Below are 12060 nucleotides of genomic sequence, written 5' to 3' on the forward strand. Positions count from 1 at the left end.
TTCAAGGAGGAAGATGAAATGTTCTATGTCTTGATTGTGGGGGTGTTCGAGATTGAAGACATTTGTCAAAAGGCATGGAACCCGACACCGAAACACGGTGAATTTTACTGAATGTAAATCATATCTCAATGGACCTGAAGTAAAGGAAGATGCACGAGTGCCCCCCCCCCCAAAGGCTCCAATAGAGCCATTGTATAGTCATCAGCTCATATGTATCTTGAATCAGCCTAAATCTGGGGGCCTGATTTGTCCCTGAATTTGCCTCCCTTCTTCCCGAGAGCTAGGAAAGCATTTCCAGCTGCCGACTAGGTGCCCTCACCTAGATCTTTCCAACAGATACATCTAGTCCTGCATGTCCAAATGTCTTCTCCACCCATATCACAAACAACGCCCAGAGGCCTTCTCTGTCCCCATTTTGGTTAATAGCATCACATAGCCATTCCTCCAGTTGCTAGATCCCTCTCTCTCTGCCTCCAAGACACCCCCAGTCCATTTCTCCTCTCCATCCCACTGCCTGACCACAGACCTGTGCTCCTCCAAGTGAGGTCCCTGCACCAGCGGCATCAGCATGACCTGGGAAATGGTTAGAAATGCTCATTCTCAGGCCCTGCCCCAGACCTCCTGAATTGGAAGCCGGGGGCCGGGGGCCAGCAAGTTAACAAGCCTTCCAGGTGACTCTGATCCACGGAACTTGGAGAACCATTGCCCTGGAGTTCTCCAGGCCCCCTAACTGGCCCCCTCGTCACCAGCTTCTTTCTCCTCTGGAGCGCTCTCCGCAACGGTGGTTCTCCATCTCGTCTGTACTTAGGAATCACCCGGAGAGTTTTTTTAGAAAAACACCAAATGCCTGCATCCTACTCCTGGAAATTCTTATTTATTGGATCTGGTGTGCAGCATTTGGCAACAGGATTTTTTTAAAGATCCCCATGTTATTCTTTTTTTTTTTTTTTTTTTTTTGGCTTTTTAGGGCCAAACTTGCGACACATGGAGGTTCCCAGGCTAGGGATCCAATCGGAGCTGCAGTTGCCAGCCTCCGCCACAGCCACAAACACAGCAACTCGGGATCTGAGCCTCGTCTGCGACTTACACCGCATCAATGCCAGATCCTTAACCCACTGAGTGAGGCTGGGAACGACCTGCATCCTCATGGATACTAGTCGGGTTCATTACTGCTGAGCCAAAATGGAAACTCCCTCCCCATGTTATTCTGATGTACAACCAGGACTGATCATCACTGCTTCACACCGAAGCAAATCAGGTGATGTCACTGCCCCTCCTCACCCCCCCAGGAAGACTCCATCAGTCCCAAGAGAAATTCTCAACGGGACTCTTCAACACGGCCCCACCTGACCTCTCCATCTGGCCATCCCCACCTTCCAGCCTCATTCACCCCCTCAACCCTCAGCCACACAGAATTGTTCATCCTTTTCCAAATGCAGTGTTCTGGTCACATCACTAAGCTTTTGTACTTTCTCTTCCCTCTGCTCGCAACCTCCTTCTCCTTTCTTCTACCTGATGCATCCCTACCCATCCTGAAAAATGCAGCTCAAAGGTCACCTTTCTGGCTGCTCCAGCCCAGAGTTAGTCGCTCTCTGTTCTGGGATCCCAAGCACCCTGTTGTTTTTATATCAGAGTATTGGTCCCATTCCAGAGTAATCATTCATTGACATTTCCTTTTCTCCTTTATCAGAAGAATATGTAGCCTTTAAATTTTATGGACACTGAGAGGATGCCCAATAAACATTGGTTAAGTGAATGAATTGAAAATAAAATCAACCACACTTGCTGCCTTTCTCTGAGATCGAATCATGGTGTCACTGGGCTTTTCTTTCCAGAAACGATAAAGCTCATATAGCTGCTTTTACAGATACAGACGAGGGGTTAACCAGACCTAGATTCTTGGCCTTCGTTTTCTAATCCTTAAGATAGCATCAGTAATACCTACTTTGGACAACACCCAGCAGAGTGCTTGACACAGAGCAGACACTAAATAAATTAAAGTTTTTATTATCATAATAAGTAAAACTAACTGCAAACAAAGCAAGCTGAACTGAACAGCACATCTGTTTACACATCTGTCTCCCCTTCAGAGCGTGAGCTCCTGACAGGCAGAAACTGTCTTATTTATCTGCGTGTTCCCTGGGGCTGGGAACCCAGTAGGCATTCATTAATTAATTCAGTCCCTCACGCCACAGCATTTATGAAGCTAATGAGTGAAATAAATAATATTTGGGTTAGAATGATGGCTTGCCGTCTGGGGGCATGGAAAGACACACATTTACTATCTTACAGAACAGAATCACAGTCGTGGCAGCTAGAAGGTATCTTAGAGATCACTTGAAAGCTCCTTATTTTCAGATGAGGAAAGGGAAATAACCCAGCAGGAAAGCCATTTTAATTTCCATATTTAATAAAGACTTTCTGGGTTGCAAATGAAAGCTGACCAAGTAGGAATACAAGTCCACGAGGTAAGCGTTGGCCCCATCAGTGACTTGTTGAGTAAGTCCTATAGAGAGGACAGCACCTGACTTTCTGAGGAATGAGAAACTGGCAGGTGGAGAAGAATTTCAGGAAAAAATTCAGGCAGCACCGTTGAGTATTGTCAATTCCTGAGCATCGAGGTCCTCTTTTGGAAAGTAAAGCACCTGTTACCCAATATGCATTGACATTTAAGTGACTCTGTCCTTTCAAAAGGCAGGGAGAAGGCACAACTTGGTCCTATAACAGGTTTTTATTCAAGCAACAACAAAAGAACAGATAAAAGTATTTAGCAGATAGGATCCCATAAATACAGGCTCTTTTTATTTTTTTTATTTTTTATTTTTATTTTTTTTAGGGGCACACCTGTGGCATATGGAGGTTCCCAGGCTAGGGGTCAAATTGGAGCTACAGCTGGTGACCTACGCCACAGCAGCCGCAGCAATGCTGGAACCTCAACCCACTGAGCAAGGCCAGGGATCAAACCCTCGTCCTCAGGGATGCTAGTCAGATTCGTTTCTGCTGAGCCACAACGGGAACTCCAATACAGCCGCTTTTAAACAATGAATCACTTCCATAATGTGTCCCCTAGGTCTGAGTCACTGCCAAGAGGTCTGGAAGCCACTTTCAGCTTTCAGGGCAGCTGGTGTGGAGCTTCCTGGGTGAGCCAGAGTGACTGGGCTTAGAAGTCAGGAAGGCTGCTTAGGTGGGGCAAAGGGGACAGTCAGAGGCATTGGTCATAGAGGTGTGGATGGAAAATCCAGGAGGCTCTTGGTGCCAAGCACCCGGCACACTTGGCCTTGGTGCCCTGATCCCCAGGAAGCACCCCAGCACTGGGATCTCCCTGAGGCCCGCACACCCTCCCCTAACCCTTGTGTTCAGACCCCTAAATGAAGTGTAGGCCTCATGTTAATTTCCTAGGGCTGCCACAACAAAATATCACAGACTGGGTACCTCAACAAAGAAATTAATTTTCTCACAGTTCCCGAGGCTCGCAGTCCAAGAGCCAGGTGTCTGCGGGGCTGGTTTCTTCTGAAGCTGTTGCTCGGCTTGGGGAAGACACCTTCTCACGGGTTCTCACGTGGTCCCTCCTCGGTTATCTGCGTCCTAATATCCTTTTCTTATAAGGACCCCAATCATAGTGGATTACGGGCTACTTATGTAACTTCATCTTACCTTAATTACACCTTTAAAGGCCTTACTTCGAAAAACAGTCTCATTCTGAGGTATTAGGGGTAAGGATTTCAGTATATGAATGGGGCGGGGTGGGGTGGGGTGGTGAAGAGACACAATTCAGCTTGTAATAGGCCTCTTCACTGCAAGACTGGCTGCTGGCTTCTGTTCTGCAGAAAATGAATGAATAAACAAACGAATGAATGTGCTAGACTAGCCAGACACTAAGCTGCAGGCAATGCCATGTTTCCTCTGGCCACTCAGGTTTGTTTGGGGTTTTTTTGTTTGTTTGTTTGCTTTTGTTTTTCCTGTTTGTCGCTTAGGGACATACCCACAGCATATGGAGGTTCCCAGACTAGGAGTCGAACTGGAGCTGTAGCTGTGGGCCTACACCACAGCCACAGCAACGTGGCATCCAAGCTATGTCTGCAACCTACACCACAGCTCACAGCAACACCAGATCCTTAACCCACTGAGCGAGGCCAGGGATCGAACCCGCAACCTCATGGATGTTAGTCAAGTTCGTTAACCGCTGAGCCACAGTGGGAACTCCAACTCAGGGTTTTTCTTAAGTCACACATGGAAAGGGGCTCTGGGGGAGTATATGTGGGGGGTGTCCCAGGCAGGAGTTGGGTGGGCAGGCAGCCCCTGGCCCCAGATAACAAGCTGCCCTCCAAGAACACGTGTTAGGAAAAGTGCTTGATCAGAGTGTCAACTTGTGGGCCGAGTAGGAGCACTAAGTGGTTTTGTCTGTCACCTCCTCCTCCCCTACTGGAATTCGGCCACAATCTGATAGAAACACTTTGCCCACTTTCCGGAGAATTCCCCACTATCAGTGGGCCTGTTTTTTGTACTTAAGTTATCGCCAGAGGCTTTCAGAGCAGCGATACTGTTCTCCCCTCGGCCGGCGTGTGTATCTCAGGGGTGGGGGTGTGGCACCCAAAGCCACCCTGTGCAGAATGTCCCCTTAACTGGGATTTTCATTCACATTTCATTCCGAGCACTGACTCAGCGCTACACGCCACTCCAGCAGCATCTCCTCACTCATCCCACGTTATAGTTGAGACACCTGGGAGGGGCCACAGGACAGACAGGTGCAGGCACTGGGACTCAAATCCAGCCCATGTGGTTCCAGAATCCATGCTCAGACCCCTACTCACAATGTCCTCATGTCACCACAAAGAGGACCAACAGGTCTTCATAAGCAGCCATGCGAGAAAAGGTTAAAAGTACCACTTTGGGAGTCTGAGCGCCTGGGTTTGAACCCTGGCTCCACAGCTTTGGGGCTAGTTACTTAATGCATTAGGCCTCAATTTCCTCATCTGTTAAAATGGGTCCAATATAGTACCTACTTCCAAGGGGGTTATAGTGAGGCTTGAAAGGGTTTTATCAACCAGGGATGTTTAATAAATGATGATTACACAGTTCCTGTTGTGGCTCAGCAGAAATAAATCTGACTCGCATCCATGAGGATGCAGGTTCGATCCCTGGCCTTCCTCAGTGGGTTAAGGATCCGGTGTTGCCGTGAGCTGTGGTGTGGGTCACAGACATGGCTCGGATCCCACATTGCTGTGGCTGTAGTATAGGCAGGCAGCTACAGCTCCAATTCTACCCCTGGCCTGGGAACCTCCATTTGCCCCAGGTGCAGCCCTAAAAAGACAAAGAAAAAAAATAAAAAGAAATGATAGTTACTAGTACTATCATATCATCACAAGTACATTCAATATTACGAATATGCTCCCATCTCGGGGGGGATTAGGCATGTGTATTTGGGTGCACATAAGGTGTTGATGAAGAAAATCAAGAGCCACTATTACTGAGCACCTACTATGTGTCATGCAGTTGACTAGATGTTTTATATACATGACTTTGGGTTTTATGGATATGACCTTATTTACTCTTTGTAGCTGTCCTCTGAGGTAATTTTTAAGATAAACCTCCTAGTCAGATGAAAAAAAATGAAGCTCAGAGTTCCCATCGTGGTGCAGCAGAAATGAATCAGACTAGAAACCGTGAGGTTGAGGGTTTGATCCCTGGCCTCGCTCAATGGGTTAAGTAAGGATCCAGCTTTGCCGTGAGCTGTGGTATAGGTCACAGACACTGCTCGGATCCTGCGTTGCTGTGGCTCTGGTGTAGGCCGACAGCTGTAGCTCCGATTGGACCCATAACCTGGGAACTTCCATATCCTCGGGTATGGCCATAAAAAGCAAAAAAAAAAAAAAAAAAAAGAAAGAAAGAAAGAAAATGAAGCTCATAAAAGGTAAATGACTTGCTTGGGGTCACACAGCTAAAAAATGCTGGAGCTGGGAGTTCCCGTTGTGGCTCAGTGGGTAATGAACATAACTAGTAACCATGAAGATATGGGTTTGATCCCTGGCCTCGCTCAGTGGCTTAAGGATCTGGCATTGTTGTGAGCTGTGGTGTAGCTGCAGACAAGGCTCAGACCTGGCGTTGCTGTGTCTGTGGTGTAAGCCTGCAGCTGCAGCTCCGATTGGACTCGTAGCCTGGGAACTTCCATATGCCAGGGGTGAGGCCCTAAAAAGCAAAAAACAAAATATATCTATATAAAGCTGAACTTAGGTTCCAGGACTGACATCAGAACCTGTGCTTTTAATTACTAAGATACATCTGTCTGAAGTGACAAACTTTAAAAAAAAATTCCAGATGGTACTACCCTCAACTGTGCATCATTTTTAAAATCACTTTAAAAGGTGCCACCTAATCCCCATCAATTCAGCCATTGGTCTCACTCTTTGGCCCTCAGAATCCTCCACAACCCTCTGGAGAAAACCAGTCTCATTCAATTATATCAGACCCATCTTTTACTCTCAAATGGAATTACTTAATTTGATTATTCACCTTATTTCCCAGACTTTGATACAAACGAATTTTGGCTGTTTGTAAAAATCAAATCTACGTTTAAAGGATAAATATCTGCCCCCGTCAAGATACTCCAAAGTATGAGAAGAAATCATCCAGATTGTTCTTAACAGTATCTTTGGAAATACTGACTCATCTTCCAAGGAGCCTGCTTTAAAGGGGAGACTTGTGTGGGATGCATAAGCTCTGGTTTGTTTATTAACCAGAGCTTAATTTAATTACCTTAAATTTCCTCATATATATTCACAAGTAAATTGCCTAGAAGTCCCAGACACTCAGCTCTGCTAAGGCAGGGGAAATTGATCGGGTCACCGAGTCCTTCCCAAATGTATCTTGCCTGGACTTTTAAAGTTTTATTCAGTGGACTATAAACATGAGCAAAAGGATTCACTGAGGAAAGGGAGACCCGCACACATGCACCTAGGACCTGCTCTCTGTTCTGCAATGCTGAGCCCTAAGCCAGGGATGGCTGTTAGTAGCTAGAGAGTCTCAGGCTCTAAAGAGACAAATGAGAGTATTGGGTACAGCTTTTCTTCTTGGAAGTCAGCAGTTCTCCCATTCATGGAGCTACCCTGAACTGAAATGCCCCCCAGTTGCTAGAAATCTGGACTCGCATCCAATGCCAGACAGTGCTGGTTAGCTTTAGACAAAATTTCTCTATGTGATTTTTATGTGGCCCCCCCATTTTACAATCAATTTTTTGTTTTGTTTTGTTTTGTCTTTTTGCCTTTTCTAGGGCCGCTTCCCGCGGCATATGGAGATTCCCAGGCTAGGGGTCGAATCGGAGCTGTAGCCACTGGCCTACCCCAGAGCCACAGCAACGAGGGATCCGAGCCACGTCTGCAACCTACACCAAAGCTCACGGTAACACCAGATCCCTAACCCACTGAGCAAGGCCAGGAATCGAACCCGCAACCTCATGGTTCCTAGTCAGATTCGTTAACCATTGCGCTACGACGGGAACTCCTACAATCAATTTAATGTTAGACACAGGGAGCCATCCTTCCATAGCCTTGATGAGTCAGAGTGGGAGTGTCCTCCCAACACTTGGGGATTAGAGTGGCTAATGAAACCTGGAGACTTTCCAAGTAGGTTTAGTCTTTACATCAGACCCCCCCTTACACCCCTTCTTTTGAAGGTCCACAAAGCACAGTCCTGCTATTTTTTGCATTGCATAAGTTAGGGTTCTTCAAGCTCTTGTGACTTTTAGTTTTGCCTACACTGCTGCCCAGTGCCTCCCCAACAACCCCCCCCCCGCCAGTCCCCGAAAGGCTGTGCTTCCCAGATGTTTGCAAATCTGAAACAGCCCAGATGACAAAATGCATACATGTTGTAATTGTCTAAGTCAGTCCATCTTCACTTACTTTGCTCTGGTTCCCATTTGTCTTATCAAGTTCAACAGTAAAACTTGGATTCAGGCGGTAGGCAGAATAATGGCCCCCTAAAGATGTCCATATCCTGATCCAGGAAACTGTGAATATGTTATATTACATGTCAAAGGAGAATTAAAGTTGCAGATGGAATTAAGCTTGCTAATCAACTGGCCCTAAAACAGGGAGATGATCCTGGATTAACCAGGTAGGCCTAATGTTATCCCAAGTTTCTTAAGAGTACAAGACAGGCAGAAGAGGAGGTCAGAGTGATGGACCATTTAACTGGATTCACTATTGCTGATTCTGAAGATGGAGAAAGAAGGTCAGGGAGCATGGGCAGCTTCTAGGAGGTGGAAAGGGCTAGGAAACAGATTCTCCCCTAGGGCCTCTCAAAGGGAACATAGTCCTGCTGAGACCTTGATTTTAGCCCAATGAGACCCACATCAGATTTATGAACTACAGAATTGAAGATAATAAATATGTATTTTCTTAAGCCACTGTATTTTTGATTATATGATTTGTTACTGCCACAACAGGAAACAAATACAGTTAGCTGGGACCTAAATAATCAGAAAATACAATCCACTGACATTTTTTCTGCTTATCACTTTTAAGAGAAATATGCAAATCTCAAGAAAAGTTTAAATCAACAATTTACTTAAAAATTTTTTTCATTGGAGTAGAGTTGACTTAACAATGTTGCGTTTCATGTGTACAGCAAAGCAAAACAGTTATACATATGCATATATCCATTATTTTTCAGATTCTTTTCCCATATAGGTTATTTCGGAGTATTGAGTAGATTTCCCTGTGCTATATAGTAAGGTCTTATGGCTTAACTACTTCATATATAGTAGTGTGTGTGTGATAATCCCAACCCCTAATTTATCCCTCCCCCCAACATTTCCTCTTTGGTAGTCATAAGCTTGGCTTCAAAATCTTTTGAGTCTGTTTCTGCTTTGTGAATAAGTTCTTTTGCATCATTTTTCATTAGATTCCACATATTAGTGATCTCATAGGCCATTTGTCTTTTTCTGACTAACTTGGACATGGTAATTTCTAGGTCATTCCATGTTACTGCCAATGACATTGTTTCATTCTTTTTTATGGCTGAATAATATTCCATTGTATATACGTACCACACCTTCTTCATCCAATACTCTGCAGATGGACATTTAAGTTGTTTGCATGTCTTAACTATTGCAAATGGTGCTGCAATGAACATTGGGGTGCATCTATCTTTTTGAATTATGGTTTTCTCCATATAAAAGCCTAGGAGTGGGATTGTTGGATCATATGGTAGTTTTATATTTAGTTTTTGAAGGAACTTCCATACCATTCTCCTTAGTGGTTGCACCAATTTACACTCCCACCAACAGTGTAGGAGGGTTCCCTCCACCACACCCTTTCTAGCATTTATTGTTTGTAGATTTTTTTTTAATGTTGGCCATTCTGACTGTGTGAGGTGATACCTCATTGTAGTTTTGATTTGCATTTCTCTAATAATTAGTGATGTTGAGCATCTTTTCATGTGTTTTTTGGCCATTTGTCTGTCTTCTTTGGAGAAATGTCTATTTAGATCTTCTGTACATTTTTTGATTAGGTTGTTTGATTTTTTGATATATCAACAATTTACTTTTAAGCAAGATCTTAGATTGAGACAGATTCTCACATGGAAAATTGGGGGCCACGGGTTTACTGGGGAGAACTCCCAGGAGGTTCACCCATAAGGGACAAGGACCCAGCAGAGGGAGATGCTGCCCTGAAATGCAGCTGCATCTGAGGCCTCAGCTGATCCTACAGGCAACGCTGCAGCTGGGGGCAGCCCTTCAAAATTGTCTCAAATTGAGGAGTTCCTGTTGCAGCTCAGCAGGTTAAGAATCTGACTAGTGTCCATGAGGATGTGGGTTCAATCCCCGGCCTCGTTCAGTGGGTTAAGATCCTGTATCACTGCCAGCTACAACGTAGGCTCTGATTTGACCCTTAGCCTGGGAACTACCATATGCTGCCCATGCGGCCCTAAAAAGACCAAAAAAAAAAAAAAAAAAAAAGTCTCAAATTGTCTCCACATCATCCAGCTTTCAAAGGAGGAGGATAAACTTGGGCCAGGCGGTTCCTGATGGCTGAGGGCCAGGCCCAGCTAAGAGTATAACTGTGAGTTGTCAGCAGCTGATAAGCCCACCTGCCGGGGTACAGGTGGGTTGCCCCCAAGGAGGGGACCTGGGCAGGCATAAGAGTATTTACTACGAGTAGTCAGTATTTCTAGGGTATGATGGGCTCTCTGAGATCTAGCTACATTCCCTCTTTTCTTGATACAACGGAAAGGAAGAAGGCTCTTATTTATTGGGGTCTTCTGATGTAGCAGATTCTATACTTAAGGACGTCACACTTATCATCTCTAATCCCAGCCAAGTAACTGCTACTAGCTCCATTTTACAGATGAGAACACCAAGGCTCAGAATTTCAGGAGGACGAAGCAACTTGTCCCCGGCCCCCCAGCTCATTATGTGGCAGAGCCGGGTTTTGACCTCAAAGCTGGACCCTTTAATCCCCCGTCCACCACGAAGCTCATGGAGCCCACGAATGTTTACACACATCAATCCGACACTGCAAGATCCTCAGCCATCAAAGAAAGATAAGGTAATATTCAGTAAACGCTGCTTCCTAAATAGGAAAAGGGGCCTGAGACCCCATTGATACGCTGTTAAACAAAGATTGAAACAAAAAAAGAACTTCTGGCGGCCCAGATGGGTTGAGTAGATCAAGGTTTGTACCACACGCTATAAATCAAAGTTAATTACATTTTTTGCTCCACACCGTACATGGTGAATTGGGTCATAATTTTTACATATGCTGCAGTGTTCACTTTCCACATGGAAGCTCCTGGGGGAAAAGCATCAAGACGGTCTTTCCTCGTATGGCAACGAGCTCTGCATCAACACAGGACAGCACATCATAAATACCATTCGATGATTTTCTTCCCTCACGGCCGTGGCCCAGACCCCATCTGACAGCCTCTAATGCAATATCACTCCCTGTAGTCCTCTCCCTGAAGGTTGGGTCTAGAAAATACGGCACTCTGGAAAATGCTGTAAAAGCTCTCCTCTTTAATAAGGATCCTGGTGTCCTGTGATGGATGCTATAAAATCGTGGACTGGCTGGTGTGTTCATTGCCGTGTGGGCCCATTAACAGCGTCTGGTTCTGCAGTAACATACTTCATGCCCTGAAGGAGGAGGTGGTCACCAGAGAGCAAAAGCGAAAGCATTTATTATAAGTAACACTAGGTGACCCTGGAGTAAACACAGCTGTGCCCTCCCCGTGTCTTGTCAGTGCTGCTCCCTCAGTAGATTAAAGAAATCCATGTTTTATGGGGCCATCACTTATTCTGTATATACACCACTGAAGGCGGCTTTTCCATCAAACCTTGCTGGCTGCCTATAAGGTTTCAAGCCCTGGAATTGGATGAAGCGGAGATGCTTCACGGGAACGCTTAGTTGCACATGCTCTGATATTTTCAAAGGAGGTTGAGGATCAGTTCTTATTTGTCCCTAAGTGACTTACACGGCCTTTCTGGCTCTACACAACTTGTAGCTGCCCTTCTGATTTCTTAAGACCCTTCCCACACACCCCCCGGCACCCCACCCACCCAACACAGCCGGCCCAACACAGCCGGGGTGAGCAGAATGGGCTCTTTTTCTTCTTTTTAGGGCTGCACCCGCAGCATATGGAGGCTCCCAGGCTAGGGATCGAATTGGAGCTGTAGCTGCCGGTCTACACTACAGCCACAGCCACAGCTACGCCAGATCTGAGCCACCTCTGTGACCTACACCACAGCTCGTGGCAACGCTGGATCCTTAACCAGGGATCGAACCCACATCCTCATAGAGGCTAGTCGGATTTGTTTCCACTGCGCCACTACAGGAACTCCCCAGAATGGCCTTTAAGGAGATTTTATCTAGGCAGGTTCAGGTTGCTGGCTCTGTCATCCGACAGCTGTGGGGCCTGGGTGGTTCCTTCGACTCACTGAGCCTCATTTTTCTCATCCTTAGATGGGAGGCATAAGTTCTGCTTCCTGGAATTGTGCTAAGTGTGATGGGTCATCTCCAAGTTGGAGGGCAGAGGGGGGAAGGGAGTAGCAACACAATAAGTCTCTTT

Source organism: Sus scrofa, chromosome 15 (genome assembly GCF_000003025.6).
Source record: "Sus scrofa isolate TJ Tabasco breed Duroc chromosome 15, Sscrofa11.1, whole genome shotgun sequence".
In the NCBI taxonomy this organism is placed as follows: Eukaryota; Metazoa; Chordata; class Mammalia; order Artiodactyla; family Suidae; genus Sus; species Sus scrofa.